We start from the raw sequence: 25,921 nt of genomic DNA on the forward strand, positions 1-25,921 counted from the left end.
TTGCTTGCATGGTGAACACATTTTGTCACTTTATAATCTGAAAATATATTCATTTTCACTGAATAACGTATAATGGTGACTTTCACTCTCCCACGCACCTTCCTCCACCGCACTCATCGCAATATCTGAGCATTTCCAATGCTGTCTGCTGGGGTTCCCTTTCAGTTGTCCATCTGAGCCGACCTGCATCTCCGCCCACCCACTGATCACACTCCCATGCAGCACCTGTTCCCACCCACCATGAGTCTCCTTTCGCTTTCGGGTTTACAAGCATGGTGCGTTTAACATTCTTCTTTAGCTCCCCCATCCTTTCCTCTCCCCCAGTCACCCATATCCTTTCCCCCATCACTGTCAACCCCCCTGGCATCACCTTCCACCTCCCCACTGTCACCTACAAACCTGAACCCTTTTCTTTTTGGGCTGCCCAGGTGAACATGCACGTTCCTGAAAATCCCACCCCATCCACATTAACCTCCCTGACCTCCTTCCTACCCCAGCGTTCATGTCTGTCTCTGATCCCCACCAACCACCTTTTCCGTCCCTTCTACCAATACCATCCCACCCAACTGGCTCGCTCTGCCCTCTCTCATTCTCACCATCCCCTTCTACCAAGCCCAGCCATAATTCACTCTCCAGGAAGCAGTCATCGAATCCACAGACCCCTCCATTACATGTCCACCTGGACATCCCCCCGCTTACAACACCCCCCCAAAGATACCAAACCCCACTCCCCCTAGGACTCCTTCTTTCTTCAGAACTCCTCCCCCCCTCGGAACTCCTCCCCCCTCTTGGAACTCCTTCTCCCCCTCGGAGCTCCTTCCTCCCCGTAGACTCCTTCACCCCCCCCATTACCTTCTCCCCTCCGGACTCCTTCCTTCACCCTCAGTTCTTCCTCCACCCTTACTCCTTGCTCCCTCTGATTCCTTCCTCCCCCCGGACGCCTTCCTCCACCTGGACTCCATCCCTCATTCAGACTCCTTCCTCTCTCTGGATTCTTCCTCCCCCTGGATTACTTCCCCTATCTGGACTCCTTCCCCCCCTCCGAACCCCTTCCCTTACACCTTCCTCCCCCCTTACACTTACCTCAGTTGTCATATTCTCCACTGTTACCCCCTCCCCCAACTCCACCCACCGACACCTTCGTTCCCCCCTCCCAACCTCACCCCACAACAACTTTGTTCGCCCACTCCCAAGTCCACTTCCCCCATCGGCACCTTCCTTCTCCCCCCACCCCAAGCTCATCTCCCCTGATACAGCTTCATCTCCCAGTCAAACCGAGACCTTCCTCTCCCACACACCCCGGTACATTTTCCTCTCCCACTCACAGCTGGGCCTTCCTCTCCATCCCCTTGACGATCATCCGAAGCAGACTATGGCCAAGACAATGAAGTCCTGAAGCAGACCCTCAATGGTGACCTTCCACCTTCCGTGAGCTGCTTTGCAGCAGAGCCATGTCCATGAGAATCCACACAGCATGTGATGGACGTTCCTCCACGGTCCCGTTGCTGTTGGGCTCCAGTATCTTCTGCTCCTTGGATGTCCACGATGTGAGCAAGGCCCTGATGGTAAGTCCCAACTTCTGTATGTCATACATATCAAGACGTGTTCTGCACCGATGTGTTTTCCCTCTGAAATGGACGGTAAATTTGATGTGAGGGGAAGATTCCAGCGAGCTGGGCTTATACTGATATGCATATGTATTGCAATGAGCCATCCAGCACTGGGAAACGTGGCCCGCCATTGACGGGTGGACGGACAGTTGCATAAGTGTTTCACGACGGCCTGAAACCGATTTTGGCCTTCCCACCATATTGTCCGCTCATGCCCACCATAAAGACTGACGCCAGCTGGCATGGATGATTCTGCCAAGAGTTAACCTTTCGAGTCCCTACGACTTTTCTTCCGCTCTGATTCGCCCTCGGCAGATGCTGCCAGGCCTGCTGAGCTTTTCCAGCATTTCCTGTTTTTATTTAACTCAATTTCGAGCCTGTTACCTTATCCTTCTTCTGTTCCCAGGTCCTGTAAGTACTCTGCACCCCACTGAGTCAAAGTCAAAGACCATTGAGTGCAGACAAGCAGGAGAACCCCTACAGAAATTCACCCCTACAATGTTGGAAGCTCAGATCACAGAAGAAGAAATAATGCCTGAGTACACTAAGCACAGGTGAATCTGCAGATATTTTTTAAATGGATGCTTGTTTTGGAAGATTGTCAGCTTCTTGCCTCTGAGTGAGAAGGCTGTGGGTTCCAGTCTCAATCCAGACATGTGCAGAAAATCTAGGCTGACACTTCAGCGTAGTACTGAGCGAGTGGTACACTGTCAGAATGAGTCCCTGTCAGCCCTTCTGGGTGGATGTAAAAGATCCCATGGAATTCTCTAAAGAAGAGCAGGGCAGTTGCCCTTGATATCTTAGCCAACATGTATCCCTGTTGTTTGCGGGAACTTGGTGTGCACAGATTGATTGCCATCACCACAGTGAATGTGCATTGATCATGAGAGGTGCTATAGAAATTCAAATCTTTCCTTTTTAATGTGCATACAAAAATTCTGTATTTGAAAAAAATTTACATCTATAGCTTACATGTGTGTAGCCCTCCTCTGACAACTTCTCCAGCCTCCCCAAACTAATCTCTGTGCTCATCTCCAACACAGTACACATTATCTCTTACTGTGTGCCCAGAGTGCTAACAAAGATTGATGTTAACTGTTAAATATAAGAGCTCATATTTTATTTGTCTTGTGACCTATAATTATTTATGGCAGTCCCACATTCTTCATAATGAAGGAGACCATTTCTATTTTGCATATTAACTGGATAGTATTAGATAGCATAGTAGGCTGCAGCTGGAGGCTATTCTGACAAGAAGAGAGATAAAGGATAGAAATTAAATGCTTCATTGAAGAAAAATGTATGAGAGCATTCAGACTGGGAGATATACAAAATATGGGAAAGGGTCTCAGAGAATGTGTCAGAGGTGTATAAAAGAGCTGGGCTTAAAAAGAAAAACACAAACAGCATTATGAAAAAGAGTGAGATCCACATGGAGTAAGACAAAGATAAAGAGAAGGATACAGGAAAAGTTAAAATTAAAAAGAAGTATTGAGATGGCTATAGGAAGAGGAATCAACTTATATATAAAACACTGCGGCTGAAAAATTCAGCTCTGTAATGCAGCTGTGCTGATCCAAAGCAGCCTGGAACTCCAAAAGTGTTGGCCAGACCATGTTCGGCCACTTGTGCTGCCATCCAGGTGGCGCATTCTGACTGTGAGGACATGAGTGTTGCTGTACTGAGCATGTGCCAGAAGCATGCAGAGTGGGCAGATCATGATATCACATAAAGTCTAGCACTGATCTAGCATAGAAACTGCCATTTTGAAGCTCGCAGATTCTGTTAACACCCTCTCTTTAAGCACTCTGAGCTGGATTTGCGTTCAGGTACAGGAGGGACCAAAAGTGCTACGTAAAAGGAATCACCATGGGACTTGCAGGAAGACTTCTGACTTTCTTTTGCTGCTGCAGCATGAATGGAAGTATTGTTATTGGAGAAGATTCAGAAGATTTTTAGATTCATAAGGGGCCAGTGCTGAACTTTGACAAGAAGGTCAGAGGAGTTTGAAGGTCTGTCAGCAGAAAGCCTGCTTTCACTAATGGGGGCCTCAGTTGCAGTTCCTCTTGGGCTGCAGCATGACAGGGACATAGAGCATAGGCTGCAGAGAGGGGAAGTTGTGCACAGTGGGGAAGTAGCACATAGTGAGAAGAGTAAAAGTGCCCTCAATAAAAGACTGTACCCATGAACAGTCTTCAGCAAGTACTTCTACGTCTACCTAGCCCCGGTGTCTGTGGCAGCTACATTTCACCAAGGAGGTGGTCACTGTGCTGCCTCCTCCGCCCAGTCCATCATGACCTTAGCAGAAACCTGGTTGGGGGATGATGACATTTTTCCCCTAAATAAGCCCTCCCTGCCTGGCTATACATCTAAACACTTGTCCTGCCAAGATCGTTGTAGAGGCGGTGTGGCGCTTAACACCAAATGACACCTTGGTCTGGCCCCCCTACCATCCTGGCACTTTCTCCTCCTTTAAACATTTAATCTTGTTCTACCCCTCTCACCTCTTTTTCTACCTATATCTCATGGGGTTATCTTCACTGTTACCTTCTCTCAGCCTCTGCACCGAATGACTTCTCCTCCCCTGTGATGTCAGCCTCCACCCTCAACTCATCATGCTGTCTCTCCTTTGAGTTCACTGCCCCCTTATCCTCTTGTTATGATCCCAGCTGGTGTTGTTACTGGACAAGTCAGGTCCCAGAATGGAACCTGGCTTGATAGTTCATAATATTTATTTATTTTTAACCGTGGAGAGTATTTATTGAACAGATTCACAGGAATCTGTTGTTAGCTTTTTAAACAAAAGGATAAAACATTTATTAAAACAAGAAACATTAACTATATTACACTAGATAACAAATAGATTGGAAAGATTTTCAATACAGACACCAAGAGAACAAATGATTCAAACTCTCTCTTCCCCTTTTGCACCAGCAATAATCTTTACAGACCCAACACTCCAGTGAAGCTGTACCATTATTTCCACACCAAGGACACAGAGGTACAGTTGCCAAGAGATTTCTCTCCTACAATTGGTATCTTCCTTGAAATATCCAGAAAACTCATCCTAAATTCACTTTAACTTTAAAGCAATATGAGTTCCTTAACAGTCTATTTCCAGCTAGAGAGAGCCTTAGATTTTTCTGTTTTTACCCTGTGATATACTCATACCAACTGACTAAAAAACTACTTTCTGTTCCTGTCTGTCTCTGTGGGTCTCTCTCTCTCTGGAACCCTGTTGCTAGGCAATAGCAGTTTTTTTTCTACCTTATGGGCAGGATTTTAAGGTCATCCGGCGGGCACGTGCCCGACCGGATCAGGCATAAAGTCATGCACGTGGACGTCAGGCAAGAGTCCCAACATCATCGCGCACTCTCACCATCGTTAGGTCAGCGGGTATGCACGCGAGTCGGCAGCGTGCCCGCCAACAATTAAGAGGCCTATTAAGGCCCTTAAGTGATTAATTAAGTTGTATTTTTCGCTGCCCACTCAATCATTCAGTTGGCAGGCAGGCAAGTAGACCAGGCGGCCTTTGCATTTTTAACAAAACCTCATCCACAGGTGGGATGAGGTTTCCAACGGTAAGTTGAGTCACATACGGGGACATGTTTACATCATTTATTAAATCTCTATTTTCCTTTGTCCAAATCTTCAGCTCCCTAAGGCAGCTTTGTGCCCTCGACGCGTGCTCCCCCGAGCATGCGCAGATGTCCACGCTCACCCTCTTCCTGCCCCCACCCCAGCAGCACTGAGCCTTTCAGCACGCCTTTCAGGCTGGCTGGCCATTAATTGTCCAACCAGCGTGAAATCGCGGCAATCCGTTTTGCGGCTGCTGCTGGGCCTGCCTGCCGCGCTCACCTGAATTTATGGCCAGGATTTTTCCTATGGCAGGCAGGCTGGGCGGGAGCAGGTGGGGGTGGGTGCGGAGCTGATCACTGCCGCAATTGGCTCCATGCTGCCATTTTACACCGGTGAGCCAATTAAGGCCCGCCCAGCGTAATACACAACCGGTAGTGCTCAGCGCTACCTGTGCGGGAGGAGGGAGAGCCGGGGCCAGAACTCTTTTGCACATGTGCGTGAAAGAGTGCAGCAATCACCCTGATGCACGGGGCTGCCTCAGGGGGCTGAACTTTCCCCCTGTTGGGGGGGATGTTGAAGAGTGGGCATGTACAGGCGCACTTCCGATCGGCCCCCCTGATCGGAGGCATGCCGCCATTTTACGTGGGCGGGCCACTATGTGCTCCTTGTGCGGGCGGGTGGGGGGGGGATATCCCAAAATTGAGAGTGCGTTCTTTCGCACATGTGCACGAAAGAGCGCACTCATCTCCCTGAGGCTAAGTGCAGCCTCGGGGAGATCGGCTCTAAATGTAAAAAAGATAAAAATAGAAAAATAAAATTCCCCTAACATATCCCCTCATGTCACATGAGTTGGGACATCTCCATAATTTTTACAAAACCTTTATTAAATTTTTTTAAAGCCTACATGCAACCTCATCCCGCCTGTGGATGAGGTTTCATATTTTTTCTAATTCGCGCCGGGGCTCCTGGCCTGCCCACCAACCTTAAGGTTGGACGGGCAGGTCCTTTAATTACTTAATTGACCCTGTAACTGGCCTCAATTGGCCATTGACAGGTCAACGGGCCCGCAGCTGATTTCGCTGCGCTCCCACCTTCCAGAAAATTTAAATCGGGCGCAGTGATGTGGGGGGTTCCCCCGATGTCACCACACATCATTTTACGTGTCAGCGAGTGGGCCCAACCCCCACCCCTGCTTGCCGATGCGTAAAATCCAGCCCAGGGAATTTGAATGGATATTAAAATAATTAAAGAGATGATTTAAAAATTTATTTAAACATGTCCCCTCATGTGACTGTGTCACATGAATGGGGGCATGTTTTTATATTTGTGGAAATTTATTTATTTAATAAAAGCTTCAGGAAACGCTGGATGAGGTTTCCTAAAAAGCGCAAAGGCCGCTTAGGCTTTTTGCTTGCCCGCCAACCTTATGGTTGGACGAGCAGCGTTCACAAGTGGCTCAATTAATTTCTTAATGGCCTTAATAGGCTATTTACATTTCGGTGAGTGTGCAGCCGACTCCAGCGTGCACCCGCCGACCGATATATCGCAATGATGCGCGATGACGTCAGGATGCACGCCCGACGTCATCGTGCTTCATTTTATGCATCGGCATGTCGGCTCACTCCCTCATGCCAACCGGAAAATCCTGCCCTATGTTTTTATTCGCCTTTGGTTCATTTGCTGGTGAAGTACTCCACAGTCAATGTATAGATCAATACTCGACAACATTTGGTGAGATATTAAAAGGCTTTGAAAGATATTTTAAACTCCAAGTTGTGGAGAGCTCAGACCCCAGAAGAAAGTCTAGCACATAGCATACCCCCAAATAAGCACCAACAGCAACAAGAGACCTCAGAGAAAGGGCAACTCCCAATAAAGCACCTAAGGCAACAACAAAAGACACCAGAGAAAGGGCAACTCCCAATTAAGTGCTGAGGGCAACAAAAGACCCCAGAAAGAGGGCAACAAAAGACACCAGAGAGAGGGCAACAGAAAGCCCCAGAGAGAGGGAGCCAAAAGACCCCAGAGCCAAGGGAGACAGATGGCTAGAAATGAAGGAAAGCTATCTTAGCTAACTCAAAAAAAGGAAAATGTGCATTAAGTAAATGAAGCTGTTCTACAGGAAAATGTTTGTATCAGAGTTTTTTAAAATTCATTTATGAGCTGTGGGCGTTGCTGGCTAGGGCAGCATTTATTGCCCATCTCTAATTGCCCTTGTTCAGAGGGCAGTTAAGAGTCAACCACATTACTGTGGATCTGGAGTCACATGTAAGGGCAACAGTTTTCCTTCCCTAAAGGACATTAGTGAATCAGATGGGTTTTTACAACAATTGTCAATGGTTTCTTGAGAGTTTTAATTACAGATTTTTTATTGAATTCAAATTTCACCATCTGCCCATGGTATGATTCAAACCCAGGTCCCCATAATACCAGTCCAGTGACAATATCACTATGCCACCACCTCCCCCAGTAGAGCTGAACTGGAAGATTTGAAGCACAAGATTCAAGCTGAGTAGATGCCTTTGAAAGTGTAGGATAAACTAAAGTCTTCAATGAAGACTCTGTTTGAGATCAAGTTTCCTAAGCTACTAACCCTACCCCACCCCCCCTTTAGTAAACCAGTTCTTCAGTTCAAGAGTCATAAAACCTTATTAAAAATGCATGTATACAAACAGGACCTAGAGACTTCCCATCTCCATCCCTCAGAAAATTCTAAGCTGAAACCAAACCCTAGGTTTCACCTTTCTTAACACACAAATAAAAATATATAAGATTTAAATTAAAATAACTCTTATTCCTAACATCAACAAATACAAATATAAGTTACTTAAAACTATCTGTAGTTCCTAACATTCCCTAACCATATTCACAGCCATCCTTTTGATTTTGCAATCTCATGTGGTTTAGCTAGTCCCATTGTATCAATCACAGATAAGGCAATTTCTGATTACCTTCTTATTTCACTCTCTCCCCATATCTTCCTTCCATGCCCCTATCTTACCTTCTTCTGTATTCATCCCTGGAAAAACATCCCCAATTCACGTCCAACTACATTTTCAAAATCCCAGTTTTATAGAATTTGGCCCTCCATTTGCCACAACATTTCTGCAGCTACTGATTTACTCAACCACACCCTCACCTCCTCGTCATCCTAGCCCTCAATAAAACCATTATTCTCTGCACTGGCAATTTTCCCAGTGCAGCCCTCAACTCCACTCCTTTCAGTCCAAAGGACAGAGACTTGAAAGAATATGACAGACAATTGGTTTAGCCATTCACCACCAGATCTGGCTGAAGCACATCGGGTCCTGATATCATCTGTTAAAATTACTCACTACTCATCCTGGAACACAAAGGTAACCCCCAGCTTCTTTTCTCAACAGTAAACCGTCTTCTTAAACTCTTCTCCCTGTCTCCTCCACCCTTACCTCCAAAAATAAGTGTGAGGAACTCATGGACTTCTTTGTCCGATCAGCTGCTTCTGCCTCATTCCTCCCTTCCATTAGCCCATCAGGCCAAACTCCCACTAGAGATCCCCTTGTTCTAATCCTGAACTCACATCTTTCTCTAGTTTTTCTCCTACTTTTCCAGTCTCATCTTGGCCACAAGACCCACCACTTGCTCCTTTGATGCTATTCCCACTGAACCGATAATCACCCAACTTCTCATCCTGGTCCCCATGTTAGCCAATATTGTCAATGGTTCTCTCGCTACATGCATTGTCCCTATTTCCTTTATATCTGCCTTCATCGCACATCTCCTCAAAAATCAGCCCTTGACTCCTCAATCCTTGCCAACCACCACTCCACTCCCAGATCTTGTTATTGCCTCTCATATTCAAGATTTTTGATGAGCAAAGGGTTTCGCAGGAATGTGGAGCTGAGGTTATAGTCAGATCAGCCATGATCTTATTGAATGGTGGAGCAGGCTCAAGGGACCAAGTGGCCTACTCCTGCTTCTAATTCATATGCTTGTATGTTTGTATGTATGTTCATATGTATTCATGAGCACCTTTCCCAGAACTCCATGTTTGAATGCCTCTAATCAGGTTTCTGCCTCACCATAATACTGACACAGCTCTTATCAAAGTCACAAATGGCATCCAATGTGACCGTGACAAAGGTAAACTTCCCTCCTCATCCTTCTCGACTTCTCTGAAGCCTTTGACATGATTGACCACACCATCCTCTTCTAAAACCTTTCCACTATCATCCAGCTGCATGTGACAGCTCTCGTCTGGTTCCATTCTTAACTATCTAATCATAGCCAGAGTATCACTTGCAATGGCTTCTCTTCCTGTTCCTGAACTGTTTCCAAAGATCTATCTGTGGCCCAATTCTTTTTCTCACCAAATGCAGCCCCTGAGCGACATCATCTGAGAGTGCAGTATTAGCAGATATACACTGACGACTTCCAGTTCTGCTTCATTACCACCTCACTCGACTCCTCCATTGTTGACTAAATTATCAGACTGTTTGGCCCAGATTTTCATCTTGGGCTCACGAAACAGGATTTCCGAAACACGAGCCCGCCTTCAAACCCCATTCCCGACATACTTTTGTCTTTGACAGTGTGGAGGATTGTGAGTGTGGAGGTGGGCTGATTAGAAGGTCTGCCTCAGTTCTTGCAGACAGCAGCTCAGCTCCAAACATCGTTCCTATGCTTCCTAATCCTCATGATGTCAGGAAGGCACTGCAAATTTGAAATTAGTGCAAAAAATTCTAAGTTTTTGTCATTCCCATCTCCATCACCAGACCAAAATCTGGCTTCTTATCTCACACCCAGAGCAGGATCAACAGAAATTCACTCAAATTAAACATTGGGAAAACTGAAGCCATTGTTTCTGACCTGCTCCAAACTCCATTCCCTAGCTACTAACTCCATCCTGCTGCCTGGCTACTGTCTGAGACTGAACCAGGCTATTCGCATCCATAGTGTCTTATTGGACCCCAAAATGAGCTTCCGACAACATATTTGCAGCATCATTATGATTGTCTATTTCCACCTCACCCGACTTTGCCCCAGTTTCAGCTCATCCAAACACTCATTCATGCCTTTGTTTCTACTAGATTTGACTATTCCAATGCATTCTGGCTGCTCTCCCTCATTCCGCCCTCCATAAACTTGATTTGATCCAAAGCTCAGCTGCCCACAACCTAATTCACACTAAGTATTGTTCACTTATCACCCCTCACTGTTCACTGACCTATATTGGCTTCTGGTCAAGCAACTATTGAATTTAAAATCCTCAGCGTTGTTTTCAAACCTTTCCCTGGCCTCCCCCTTCCAAACCTCCATAATCTCATCCAGCCCCACAAACCTCCAAGATAGCTTTGCATATCCAATTCCAGCTTCTTGAGCATCTTCAGTTTTAATCAGTCTACCATTGATGACTACATCTTCAATTGCCTACATCCTAAACTATGAAATACTGTCCCTACACCTCTCTGCTTCTCTATCTCACTTTCTTCTTTTAAGACACCCCTTGAAACTGCCTTTTTGACCAAACGGTTGGTTATCTAACCTGATATCTCTTTATGTGGCATGGTGTCAGTATTTCATTTTATAATGCTCCTTTGAAGTACCTTGAGACATTTGATTACATTATATAAAGAAGTTATATAAATATAAGTTGTTGTTGTTGCTGTGTGCATGTGCATTAGTGTTCTCCTGTATTCCACCCACTGAAGTCCTTACCTGAGTCCTCTGGAGCAAAGCTCATGTGTGACATTGCCCCCCAGTAAGTTGGCACAGTCACGATCCTTGCCCTCTGCCTTGTGTTATACGTTGAGAGAGCCCATTAACTTTTTAAAAAAAAATCAACTCCCAGTTATTAACTGAAAAAAAAATGATCTCCCAGTTACTAATTGAAAGAATTACACCACATAGTTTCATTTTCAAACAAAAACTTCCACTGTATAAGAGTTAAAAAAAAGCAAGTACGTAACAACATTATATTTCATAAACACATTTATTTTAAGCCCAAAAATCTCAACAGGACACTTCCTGTTCTGTTTCTATTTCCACCCAAAAGTTCCCCTATATGTTACAAGATCTTGAGGGTTCCTTCATTTCCCCTGGGACCAAATCAAGATGTGCCAAAGCTCTCAGGAATTAATTTTGAGTCTCCTCTGTGTTTCTGCTATTCTCTCGATCTACCAGTTCCAGATAGGGATTTAAAGCAATTACCTCCAACTTTAAACCCATCCTTTGATCTGAAAAGTATATGGATACTTCAAGATTTTCCTTGTTTACTTTCAAACCTTTCTTTGATCTGAGACTCACAAGAATAATTTGAACCCCTTATGAAGACAACTGTAGACATCTCATCTCTACCAGCACAGACACAATGGGCCGAAAGGCCTCCTTCTGCACAGTAACAATTCTGTGATTCTGTCATACCAAGAAACTTAGAAAGAGACTGCCTGTTGTTTACTGTTTTAACACTTTCAACTTTGACCTTATTAAATAAACATAGGCCATCCTTTGAATTGTAATTACTTTAGGTATCTTTACCAGCCTCCTATCAGGGGTCAGCAATTGTCTTACATTCAACAATTTAATCCCCAAACTATACGTTATACTCCTAAAACATATGAATCATGAAATTAGATATTTTCAGAACACCTGGCAGCAGCCCATTGCTGCCCAGTGATTCACCATGGATTGATCCCAAAACGATAACCTCTGCTATATGCAGTGCCAGCATCTGAGCTGATTGTCAGAACAAGTAATGGTGCATCTTTATCAGATTTGCTGTTCGCACCCTTTGTGGTGAGGCTACACTGGCTGGATATCTCAAAGCAAAAATGGAGAAAGGGACAGGTGGGCTGAGGGAATGGGGGAGGGTGATGGGCTGGAAAGCAAGAGATCCACCATCCACAGCTTCTATTTACTTCATGCCAGGGAGCACATTGAAGGTGAAGTGGGATTTGAGATTTGCAAAAGGCAGGAACATACTGTCATCCTGAATGTTCTCTGTGATGCTGGATACCCTGGCCTCAGTCACTGCCATTCCCATGTTTGGAACACCCTCACCTGACCGAGGCAAGGTGATATAGGTGTATCTGTTTCCTGCCAGTTCTCCCCTGCTTCCTGGGATTATGTGATGCAAGAGAGAGGAAAGGAGGTCAGTGAATGTGTTGCAATGTGTTTGGGTGATGTGCCTGCCAAAGCTGAATAGCTGGAAGTATGTGGAAGATATGAGAGGCGGGTGAGAAGCTGGCAGCACTGAGAAGTGTGTGAGGGTAAACTGAAGCATCTGAACGAGTTCAGATTGTTGTTGGGTGAGCAATGAGGGTGTTGTTCATTGAGCAGCGTGAGAGGTTGGTGTTTTGTTGCACCCCACCTAACCAACCATGTGTGGCTTGATCTGACCTTTAATCTCTGTTTGCACCCCTGTTACTGAAAACCAGGAAATTATTGCCTCACCGTGTCCCCAACTGGCATCTTTACCCATTGAGGACCCTCCTGTGTTAATGGTTCTGACCCACCAACAATCTCACAGCGACCCTTGATTTCAATCTCACTGAGGGTAATACTAACTTTTATCAATGCGCATACAAATAGGCCAGAGCGAACTGACAGTCCAAATTACACCCCACCTTTTGTGCTGCAGTCCCGTGTGCCAATGGAATTATGGGTCATTGCGTGCAAGGGACCTGTTTCTCTGCTGTTTTACAGCACCAACCTTCACTGAGATGGATTCCATGGGCTTTAAGGGGTTGAAAAGTTGAGTTGACGGCTCCCCTGTCCAATGAGAAGATACTAATGGCTTGATGGAAGACATGCAAAAGTCCTGTTCCCACCACCCCTCCCCTCATTCACATGCATTAAGAGATTGGGAGGATGTCAAGCTTTGGTCCAACAGTACCTCCACTTAGGGACCTTGAAGGAGGAAAATTGCAGTTTGACAGAAACAGACTCAATCCATTGAGAAGATTTCAAGATAAGTGAGAGTTCACCCTCCCTTCTTGGGTTGTTATCTGATTTTAGCTGTTCTTTTTTCTCCCCCTCTCTCCTACTCACTTCTCGCTTCCCTCCCTTTCCTTTCCTCCCCTCCTCTTTCCTCCTCCTCTTTTCTCTTCCACGTGCTTTTCTCCTCCTGTTTCTCCTTCCCGCTCTTCCAGTCTTGCCTCCCTACTCAACCCTGCTACACTCCTTATATTCCCCCTCCTCTGCTTTTCCTCATCCCCTCTTTCTCTTTCTCCACCTGCCCACCCCAGCTCCTTTCCCTCCCCTCTGCCCCTACCCTCTTTCACTTTCTCTCCCATCTGAATTTATTAATCCACTCCGACTTTTAGGCCCCTTACCATGAACATTGCACATGTTCTTGACTTTCCAGGTGTAATTTTCACTTTGGATGACAGTGTAAAATGGATAATATTAATTCAACTACCCATTTCCATTTCACACAATCTTCAGTTATGTTAGAATCTTAGAACCATATAGCATTGTGTGTTACATGAGATAACATAGTTGTTATATGATGTTGTATGTGCCTATATGCCATTGTAATATAAAGGTGCTCGGCAGAGCAAGGGTTTATGTGGGACTAGAGAATAGCATGACCCACGGTACGATGTATAGAATCACATGGTAATAGACTGAGAAAACAGACTACAGAGAACATTCTGGAACCAGCCTGCATGGAGATAACAGCACCTTGCATGACAGTAACTTGGGATCTGTAAATAGTTAAAGGGCTCATAATTAAATATACAAGTCTCAAGATCTCATCATTGAGATATCTAAAAAATCCCATATTACAACATGGTTGGCAGCAGTAATCGCGTCTACAAGATATCACATCAGAGGTAGTACCATAATCTGACATGGTGATCGCAGTGATATGCAAGTTGGCAGCTAAATGCATGAAGCCAGAACAGCATCCCAAGGTATGAAAAGCTAAAAGCAACTGAAGCCTAAATAGAGAAATGCTACCGAAGAAGAAAACTTGAAGAAAAAATTGAAGAAACTTCACTACAGAATTGCAAGTGAGGAATCCACCAGAGTGAGTGGAAGTTCATTACAGAAAATTGCAAGAACCTGAGTGACAAAGTTCATGAGCTGGTGAGCAACATACGAAAAAAAGTAACTGTACATACATTTTTGAAAAGGTGGCCTTCCCAAGGGCTCAGCATCCAGAATGCAACTGAAACACAGCTACAGTAATGGCTGGTGGAGTAAAGCAGAACCTGCACAGAGAAAAAAATACCTGCAGAGTAAAAAAAATCAAAAGAACTAGCCCAGAGAAGAAAGTCTTGTAGTAAATTTTTCAAAAGTTTAAACAAAAAGCCCATGATCGTGGGGATCCTGAAAAGCACAGGAAAATCACAGGCAACTGCAGGCAGCCTGAAGTAAAAAATGGTTACTGCACTCACAGTCTTAAAGAAGCAGTGAAATTTAAAGTTGTGACCACAAGGAAAACAAAAACAAACAGCCATGGACAGCAAATTAGAAGAGCCAGACACATTTTTGCTCTGGAAAGGTTTAAACCAAACCCCAGAGTGGGAGCCTTGGAGAAGAGAGTTTTTAGTTTACATGGAAAATGTAAGATTAAGTAAGGAATAAGAAGTAGAAGTTGGTATGTTTTTATTCGCCTTTGGTTCATTTGCTGGTGAAGTACTCCACAGTCAATGTATAGATCAATACTCGACAACATTTGGTGAGATATTAAAAGGCTTTGACAGATATTTTAAACTCCAAGTTGTGGAGAGCTCAGACCCTAGAAGAAAGTCTAGCACATAGCATACCCCCAAATAAGCACCAACAGCAACAAGAGACCTCAGAGAAAGGGCAACTCCCAATAAAGCACCTAAGGCAACAACAAAAGACACCAGAGAAAGGGCAACTCCCAATTAAGTGCCGAGGGCAACAAAAGACCCCAGAAAGAGGGCAACAAAAGACACCAGAGAGAGGGCAACAGAAAGCCCCAGAGAGAGGGAGCCAAAAGATCCCAGAGCTGAGTGGGACAGATGGCTAGAAATGAAGGAAAGCTATCTTAGCTAACTCAAAAAAAGGAAAATGTGCATTAAGTAAATGAAGCTGTTCTACAGGAAAATGTTTGTATCAGAGTTTTTTAAAATTCATTTATGAGATGTGGGTGTTGCTGGCTAGGGCAGCACTTATTGCCCATCCCTAATTGCCCTTGTTCAGAGGGCAGTTAAGAGTCAACCACATTACTGTGGATCTGGAGTCACATGTAAGGGCAACAGTTTTCCTTCCCTAAAGGACATTAGTGAATCAGATGGGTTTTTACAACAATTGTCAATGATTTCATGAGAGTTTTAATTGCAGATTTTTTATTGAATTCAAATTTCACCATCTGCCCATGGTATGATTCAAACCCAGGTCCCCATAATACCAGTCCAGTGACAATACTACTATGCCACCACCTCCCCCAGTAGAACTGAACTGGAAGATTTGAAGCACAAGATTCAAGCTAAGTAGATGCCTTTGAAAGTGTAGGATAAACTAAAGTCTTCAATGAACCAAGCTGTTTGAGATCAAGTTTCAGGGATGACACAAAGGTACCAGGTGAAAATAATGACCCTCAATTCCACAGTTGGCATATCAAAGCTGGAGTCAGAAAAACTCAACCAGATGTACAGCCAGAAAAAACAGCAGGCAGAAAAGGCATGCAAAGAAGTTGCAACCCTGAAGGATTCCTTGAAGAATCAATAAATAGCCATAGAGAAACATGGGGAGCTAAAAAGGACATTGAATATTACTTAAGAAAAAGCAGCATTTGAACTATCAGTAGCAAAAAAAATGATGTACTGAAGCCCAGAGTGAGTTGGCAAGAGGTCAACAAGAAAATAAACAGTTGAAAGCACAGCTGATTGTCCTTAAAGATCCAATATAATTCAGCTGCTTCAACTCTTCAGTCTGTTTCTTGTAGCTTTCGGCTTCCTCCTGGAATATCAAACATTGCATTCCATTCAGAAACAAGAAGAAATGAAGATTGTCTTAAACATCAGAATGGAAGCACAGCAGAAGAAATGCAAAGAGACTCTATTGAATTACAGGAAAACACAAAATGAAACAAGTGAGCTTTTGCAAAGAAAAGGAAAACCTGTTGAAAGACCATCACATGTTCCAAGAATCCCTCAAGACAAAATTTATTCTTCTGGAAAATTACGACGAGAAGCAAAATGAATATAACGTCAATCTGAACAAACTGAAGAACCAATTGGCAGACCAGACTCAGCAATGTTTAATATTCCAGGAGGAAGCTGAAAGCTACAAGAAACAGACTGAAGAGTTGAAGAAGCAGTTGAATGGAAAAGAGGAGGCATTGAAAGCAAAAGCCGTTGAACTTTCCAAATTGCGAGGGATAATGTAGCCATGAATTGCACATTTGCAGAACTGAAACAAGTTAAAACTTTGCCGGAGACAGACCTGGCCAACAGTGAATCCAAAATGCAGGACAGGACAAAATTCTATTGCAGACAGAGAAAGAAAAGACAGAAATGAGGTCGGAAAATGTAAATCCAACACTGAAGCACAAGAAACTAGAAGAAGGAAAAGATTCATAAACTTGCAAAAGGTTTTGAAAATAAAGCAGCAAACAAGTGCTTAGCTGAAATTATGAAACAAATGAACATGAAAGTTTCATTTGCGAAACAAATGTATCCAGCAAGAACATGGTGGACACCACAAAAAAAAGAAAATTGGAGTCTACTCTAGGAATGAACAGAGTGCACATTACCTGCGGAAGGAATGGGGAAAACCCATTGTGCCCCAAAAAAGCAAGCGAGTTTTTAATGAAGAGAAACATAACTTGAAGGAATGCACATAGAGATAGCCAAGTATCACAAACACAGAGGGCAGAAATTTTCGCTCGTCAGGCGAGTGCACACCCAGCCCGCTTGAGTGTGAAATGATGTGCGTTGACATCAGTCGAGCGTGCCAACGTCAATGTGCAGTTGTGCGATAGTTCGGGCAGCGGGCACATGCCAGAGTCGGCAACGAGCCTGCCGACAATTAAAAGGCCTGTTAAGGTCATTAAGTAATCAATAAAGTAAAATTTTCGCTGCCTGCCCAACCTAACGGCTGGCGGGCAGACGAAAAGGCCAGCAGCCTTTGCATTTTTTTGGAAACCCCATCCACTGGCGGGATGAGGTTTCCAAAAGCAAATAAAATTTAAATAAAAACTTTAATTTCTCATTGATAACCTGTCCCTGCTTATGTGACAGAGTCACATGAGGGGACATGTTTCATTACTGTTTTATTTTTTAATTAAAAAAAAATCTTTTCATCTTCCTGAGGCAGCTCCATGCCTCAGGGAGATTATGCAGCGCTCACTCGCGCGCATGCGCAAAGTTCGCGCTTGGCCTGCTCACCCTCCTCCCCCCCCACTGCACAGGCAGCGCTCAGCGCTGCTGCTCACATTTCACAGTGGGTGCCAGTATGATGTATGGAGTCACATGGTAATAGACTAAGAGGACAATCTACAGAGAACACTCTGGAACCAGCCTGCTTAGAGACCACAGCATCGTGTATGACAGTAACCTGGGATCTGTAAACAGTTGAAGGTTAACAATAAAGGGTTCATGTTTAAATATACAAGTCTCAAGATCTCATCAGTGAAACATCCAAAGAACCCATATTGCAACATTACAACATTTATCACTATAACACAGTTCTTCCTCTGATTCACCATGAGCAATCATAAGGGGTCCACTAAAATTGTGTAAAATTCAATGATGTTCTATAATACAATGAGTTGTGAAGAAAACATGATTAATTGCAGCATTTAAGCAGATATATTTTCTTCACAATTTATTGCAATCATTTTTACAAGTAATTATAAAATTTAGGAACATTGTGATACAAGAACCATACAAATTTGTTTGTGCACTAATTTATGTAACATAGATGGATGTGATGAATTAAGAAAGAATTTGCATGGCATACCAGAATGTAATAGAAAAGTAAGATAATAGATTGCTGGAAAAATACAGTGGTGTAGCAAACTTTAGCTTGAGTGTGCGGTGTTATGCAATATTTAGAATACAGTTGCAAGCTAATGGTTTCCAATCTTAGGCCCGGATTTTCTGTCCCCGTTGGCGTTGGATGTCATGATGAACATGAACGGGCAATATAGCGAGAAGGCCAAAAGTCAGTTTCACGCCATCGTGAAACCGGTTTGCGATCATCCGCTCTGCCCATCAATAACGGACCGCCGGATGTTGGAAGACAATTTAAATGCATCTGCTTATCATTATAAGCCCTGCTCGCCAGAATCATTGCCCCACGCTAGATCATCCAGGTACGCCAACGTATTTAACAACAGCGTTTAAAAGGCGTGCACCCGGCGAGCTGAACTTTGAGGGGAACTCAGAGGTGAGTGCACACTAAAGTTGCGCAGCGTTTGTGAGGGTCACCCGTTGGACTTCAAGGTTGAGGCACTGCACATTCAAGAGAGGGCACAGGCAAGCCGCTTTTTCCCGGGTGGCTGATAGGTGGCCAGCACTCTCTGGGATGCGTTAAGGGGCCTTCAGACTTAACCAAGATAGGTTCTTAGTACACCCATGCTAACTCATGCGTCCCTCTCTCTCTCTCTCTCATTCTGCAGGAGGAGTACATCAGGAACATGGAGCCTGGTGACCTAGCTGCATCCTCACGGCTTACAGAGAGTGGAGATGAGGGAGAAGAAAAGTGACAAAGGTGCCCGGCTGGATTGAGGGAGGAACAGCACCCTCAAGAAGAAAGGGCAGCTGGGGCTCCTTTGCATGCCGCTAAAGAACCATAGCGATCCATTGCTGGTTGGCACCTAGCTAGACCCAGGGTCTATAGATGGCACTTGTCATTCCTGCAGATGACTGAGAACCAGTGTCATCAAAGTCTGCGTATGTCCAGGGAACAGGTTGGCCATATATGCCACATTTGCCCAGTAGAAGGTGTCTGGGGGGCTAAAGGGGGCATGCATGCAAGTATACATCCTGAGGGAAGGGATGTTTATGTGGACAGGTCTAGCTCAATGGTAGAGGGAGAGAGAAGGACCAGTTGTGGGATTTACAATCCTGATAGAGGGATTAAATTGGCTTTGAAATCACCCTCTACCATGAGTGCCCGGGTTGGCAGCACTAACATATGTGGTCACCCAAGAGTTCCTGATGTCATACATAATCTGTTCAGATTCAATATTCACCTGTAACTCCTGCACAGAGTACCTGGCTATTTGGGCCAGGGGAGGCTTTACCTCAGCAGAAGGGAAGTCTCTGGTCACCGGACCAATGTTGGGAACCATATTATACCACCAGGTAGTAAATGGGGATCTGGAACAACAATATTATATCCACAAGGTGAAGGCACATTCTAAGGCAGAAATCAGGTAGGCAGGCAACAAGAGGTTAGATGAGTTGGCAAAGGAAGGGGCAGAGAAAGGTAACCCCTGGGACCCTTATGAATCAGGGATGGTGGCAGCTGTTACAGACAAAACAGAACCAGTGACTGTACTGCTACCCCTAGATTTGAATGAGATACAATATAAGGATACAACCATTAAGACAGTAATTCAGGCCAAGGATAAATGGGAAGATTTGGAAGGGCCATGGAGGGAGGCGAAATAATGGTTAGAGAGGGAACGGCGTTTAAGGGTGACAAGTAGGTAGTACCAGGAGTATATCAGCAGGAATTGATTATGCTAGCTAATGGGGGGCCTTGAGCAGGACATCCAGAAAGCAAAGGTACCTAGGAAAGAGTAAAACAGGTAGGATGGTGGCCAGGAATGAGATAAGGTATAGAGGATTATGTGAAAGGATGTCTGGTGTGCCTGGTGAACAATCCAACCCCCTAGAAAAGGAAGACAGAATTGGGAGAGACCTGAAGGGTGGAGGGACCATGGTGGTCAATCCAGATTGACTTTAACGGACCCTTACCCACCACCAAAGAGGGGAATAAGCACTGTCTGGTATTAGCGGATAACTTCACCAAGTGGGTGGGAGCATTTCCACGTAAGTCAGCCACAGCTTTATAGACCACCAGGACTCTAGTGAAGGAAGTATTTTCTCGTTGGGGACTGTCAGACATAGTGGAGTCTGATCAGGGGAGCTACTTTACAGGGCAAGTAAAGCAAGCAACTTTGAAGTTACTGGGGCCAGAGGGAAAATGGCATGAATCCTATAACCCCCAGTCATCAGCTATGAGGATGAACCAAACCATTAAAACAGCTTTAAGGAAAGAACTAGAGGGCCAATCTCAGAGATGGGATGAGGTACTATCCCTGGTTCTAATGAACATCCGAGGTCAGAAGTCCAAGGGAACCGGATATTCCTGCATGAACTAGTAACAGGCAGACCCATGAAAACACTGACCCATTTATTGATCCCAACCCTGACAGAACGACAGGTACAGGAGGTGATTAAACACAAATTCACCCAAAAGATCCGTGGGATCAATTGTAACTGTTGCATGAAAGCGCAGCAAACAATATTGGGAAGCAATACCGTCGGAACAAATTGCTCTTGATGCCTGGGAAAGCTCAATGGGACATTGGTGAACAGGTAATGGTCCGAAACTATGCAAGGGCAAGGGTATTTGAACCCTCGTGTAAAGATCCCAACAACATCGTGGACAAGGCTAACCCCATAGTCTATGCCATCCAGTTACCCAAGTGAATAAAATGGTTCCACATCAATCAAATGAAAAGGATACACCTCCCAACCCCAGATCAGGGACAGGGAATTGCACCCAAGGCCAGTTATGAGGGCATCATACTGCCTTGCATGTGGGACGACACACAAAGACGGTGGGTCCCGCCTAATCACCGAAGACGCCAGAGTAGCCAGAGCCCAAAGCCACACCTCCTACCCAAATACCTATATTAAAAGAGGGCCAGGAAAGGTAAAAAAAATTAATCTACCATGCGCAGCCCCGGAAAAGGGAGGACCTCAACAACTTGTAAATATTTTGTTTTGCAGGAACATGAAGTGGTGCCTGATCATGGGGGTTGTTGCTGTGGTCACAGTTACCAGTGTCAACAGGGCAATAAAATCGAGAGCAAAAACCACCCTGATGGCTCCCCAGGGGTAATATTCAACATAACGGATGGGTCAAGTCAGGATGGACAGATCAAGGTCGCCCGAGGGGTGGACAATTTCTGTATTGTGCACAAAGCGGGAGGGGACGGGAGCTGTAATGTGTAAAACCAATGCAAAGTTTGGACCAGATGCAAACTGTCAGGTGGTGGACTGTGCCCTCAGAGAGGAGTAAGGGCACCCTTATTCCCCAGTGATAACACCTAGGAGGGGCACCCAACAGAAGCGTAGCAGTACAGGGCAAGACACATCCCAATGACACCCATTTGCTGGGGTCCACCACCAACCACAGCAGTAACCACACCAGTCCTGGCTACCACAGTGAGCACTCTGAAGCTCATCCTGTGTCCCAAACTAGAAGAAAGGCCCACCAAGGGACTTGTATTTGTTAAAGAAAATAAGGTTTTATATGACAATGTACACCATGAGTTGGTACCTGTTGTGTTGAACATCTCACATATCAGATTCCCCCCTGGTGCTCCAATCTGACCAGGGCATCATATGAAAGTTTGGCAAAACAGGTTATTAAACAGGAAACACACGCTCAAGGATCAAAGACGAAAGCTCCAGAAAGGGGAGAGCCCAACTGGAGATGCCGCCAACTGAAGCCCCAATGAGGCTTGAAGAGGGAAAAACGAGGATTGGTCAATGATTTACGACTTGATCAAAGAGGAACAGTGGGCTTTTGAACAGGCTGCCAAGAATGATGCACGTAGCACTTAAAGGTCCGGGATAGTAGAGAAAACCAGGGAAAACTGGAAACAGGTTCACCAAAGGGAGGTGCCTCTATGGATTAGTAATGACCATTTGGGTAACTTGACTATGGGAAAGTCCAGTATAACCAGTTGCCAATTCAGGGGTCTTTCGTGGGTGCATTCTATTGATACAGATTGTATTGTAAAGGGGGAATGTTGCTGGGAATGGTATTGGCCATACCTATTATAACACCTGACAACATTCTCGAGGGAATACATAGGGTAGAAAATATTGAAGTAATGAGAGAGGGTCACCACGTGATGTACCATCACATCTACCCCCAAGTTTTGAGGGCCGGAGAAGTGAAGCTTGGGACATCCCTGGAGGGGTGTAGCATGGAGCAATCAACTAGTGTGTGTCCACATCCTATCTATTCAATAGAGGGGGCTCTGTGTGGGTTCAATGCGACAGCAAACTGTACCATGGAGGCAGTTTCAGCTGTCACGAGCCCAGCCTGATTGGCTTACGAGGGCAAAGGGCGATGTTGCATCACCACTTCCCAAACCTCATTCTGACATGGAACCATGGAATGCCCACTGTTTGTTTCACCCCGGAGTTCCCAGCACAAGTGGGAAGGGTCAACCTAGTGGGCATACATAAAGAGAGAGACAGTGGTTTCGAACACCACAGAAGACCTAAGGGAAAACCTAAAACAGTACGTTAATCAATTTTCCAAACCCATCCCTCCCCTCCCCCGCCAGAACACTTGACAAAGATCAGGCAGGGCCTGAAGAGGGTGCATAAAACCTATTACATTCTCCAACAGAGGAGTGGCAGGTACAGCAGGATATCGAGGAAATCCAAGTCACAACTTGGTGGGAGGACTTGTGGGACTGGGGACTTAATGTTCAAATTCATCCCTGGATCAGAATGTTCTCCCATGTTCTGGTAGTGGCTCAAATGATGGTGCTGATATACATGATTTGTCTCACCTGCACCTTCCGGCGAAGGAAGAAAGACAAGGAGATGAAGAGGCAAATGGAAAAGGCTTAAAAGGGCAAGAGGAAGAGGGGCGGGAAGCGCAGAAATGATTGTAAGCACGTTTGGAGTCTAGAGTGACTAAAATGTACTTATACCATGGACAGCTGTGGGCAGGTGCTGCATTTCAAATACAATAAAAGGGTCATTACATTGTGGAAGCTTTTTATTGATACAGGGAAAAGCTAAGCTTACACATTATTTAACATTATTTGTAAGGCTAACATAGGCTAACTTCTGCAAATGAGTTAACAAAGAATCTTTATGCTGTGTTCATGGTTTTGTGCTAATGTTAGGAAGGTGACTGGTAAAAGGCCAGGCAACAATTGTTTTTTCCCCAGTTTGTGACTTATTTGATTACAAATATCATGTAAAGTTGTTTGCTTAAAACTCAAAGGTCAAAAGCTAAAGTTTTAATGTAATGCAACTGATGATTGCTGTTAGTTTAGAATTTCATTGAATGAGTAGAAATTGGGCAGTTTGTAATCATGCTAACACAATGGGTGCTTGGTGGAACTGGGGACGTATGGAGGAGGTGCTGAAGTAAGCAGATCAAGGAGGAGATTGGCCAAACTTGCGGGCGGGTCCTTCCTTCTATAAGGAGGGTTGCCAGGAGTGAAAATGAGCCAATCGTGGACCATCACTATCAGAGAAAGGAGCCAATCAGAAAGTACATGGCAGGGCAGGAAGCAGAAGCCTGTTTAGGCATGATGTTCGTTAAGCTCAAGGCCATCGCTGCAGCCAGACCATGAAGGGTGATAGCCTGGTCAGCTATCTGAACAGGGGACGGACAAGGATGGATTGACCACCTGATCCTCTCTGCTTCTCGGGGAAACCATGCAACTAAAGCACAAGGTGAGCAGTCACTGGTATATGTATTATTGAACTCTATAACAGAAATCAAGTAATAAAGTGCAGCTGTTTTGGGTTTGGATCATTGATATCCAGAGGAAACCTCCGAACTGCGGGGGCAGGAATAGCCTACAGGTGTCAAGCATCATCATCGCCTGCTGCGCCCTTCACAACCTATCACTGCAACAGGGAGAGGAGCTGGCTGAGGAGGTGATGGAGGAGCTGGAGGTCTCCTCTGATGAGGAGGACATCGATGGGGATGAGGGTGAGGAGGCCCTCGAAGGCAAGGATGACGGCGATGAGGCCATTGCCAGCTGAGATAGGTGCACCCGGGAGGTCCTCATAGCTGGGATTTCGTGGAGGATGATGATATCATGCAGTGAAGAGACCCCATAGATCCTCACATTGCATTTGCGAATGTTTGACCCCCTGTCTGGCTAGTGGCATTGCTCATACCCTCTGTGATAAGTTTCCTCCCCTGGAGATCCTCAGGGTAGTGTCCTAAGCTCAACCATCTTCAGCTGCTTCATCAATGACCTTCGTTCCATCACAAGGTCAGAAATGGGGATGTTCACTGATGATTGCTCAATGTTAAGCTCCATTCACAACTCCTCAGATACTGAAGCAGTCCATGTCCAAAAAAAGCAAGACCTGGACAATATCCAGGCTTGGGCCAACAAGTGGCAAGTAACATTCGTGTCACACAAGTGTCAGTCAATGGCCACCTCCAAAAAAAGAGAATCCAACCATTGCCCCTTGATGTTCAATGGCATTACCATCACTGAATCCTCCACTATCAACATCCTGGGGGTTACCATTCACCAGAAACTGAACTGGACTAGCCATATAAATGTTGTGGCTACAAGAGCAGGTCAGAGGCTAGGAATTGTGTGGCGAGTAACCGACCTCCTGACTCCCCAAAGCCTGTCCACCATCTACAAGGCACAAGTCAGCAGTGTGATGGAGTACTCCTCTCTTGCCTGGATGAGTGCAGCTCCCACAGCACTCAAGAAGCTGGACCCCGTCCAGGACAAAGCAGCCCACTTGATTGGCACCACATCCACAAACATTCACTCCCTCCACCACCGCGCACAGTAGCAGCAGTGTGTCCCATCTACAAGATGCACTGCAGGAATTCACTGAAGCTCCTTAGACAGCACCTTCCAAACCCACGACCACTACTGTGTAGAAGGACAAGAGCAGCAGGTAGATAGGAACACCACCACCTGGAAGTTCCCCTCCAAGTCACTCACCATCCTGACTTGGAAATATATCACAGTTCCTTCACTGTCGCTGGGTCAAAATCCTGGAACTCCCTTCCTAACAGCACTGTGGGTGTACCTACATCACATGGACTGCAGCAGTTCAAGAAGGTAGCTCACCACCACCTTCTCAAGGGTAACTAAGGATGGGCAATAAAGGCTGGCCTAGCCAGAGGTGCCCACATCCCATGAATGAATTTAAAAAAAAGATGCAGTGGATGCCCACAATCCCTACATTCCAGGAGGATGATGACAGGCAGTAGGGACACTCCATAGATCCTCACATAGCTTATGTGAATGTCTGACTCCTGTCTGGCTGATGGCAGCTCGCTTGCACTCTGTGAACAGGGTCATATCATGGAGATGCAGCAGGGAATCTTTAACTTCCTCTTGATCCTATGGCATCCTTCATGAGCTGAACTCTCCAGGGCCACACTGTCACCGGATACAGATGCTGATGAGATTGGTGGGGGAGGGGGGGTGCAGCCATGCCTCAAAGGGTCTGAGAGCACACAGAAAGAATGACGGAACTCTGTGATGCCTGACCAGGACATTCTGACCGCAATGACAAGCCCCATCGAGGTGCAGGCATGAATAACATGTCCAGTGACAGTGAAGGTGCACCATCAGTGTACTGGGAAGGCTGCACAAAGCACAGGGAAGAGGGCCTGGACTGAGACTCCTTCCATCATCTTGTGCAGAGACAAATCTGAGTAACGTGAGGAGCCATAGGCAAGGGGATCCATTCCTGGGACTTTATTTACAATAGTGAACACTACATAGAAGTGGTGCATCTATATCTTCTTAACCTTCCTAATCCTGTCACTACATCTTGGTG

This window comes from Cetorhinus maximus, chromosome 4 (genome assembly GCF_964194155.1).
Source record: "Cetorhinus maximus chromosome 4, sCetMax3.hap1.1, whole genome shotgun sequence".
Classification (NCBI taxonomy): Eukaryota; Metazoa; Chordata; class Chondrichthyes; order Lamniformes; family Cetorhinidae; genus Cetorhinus; species Cetorhinus maximus.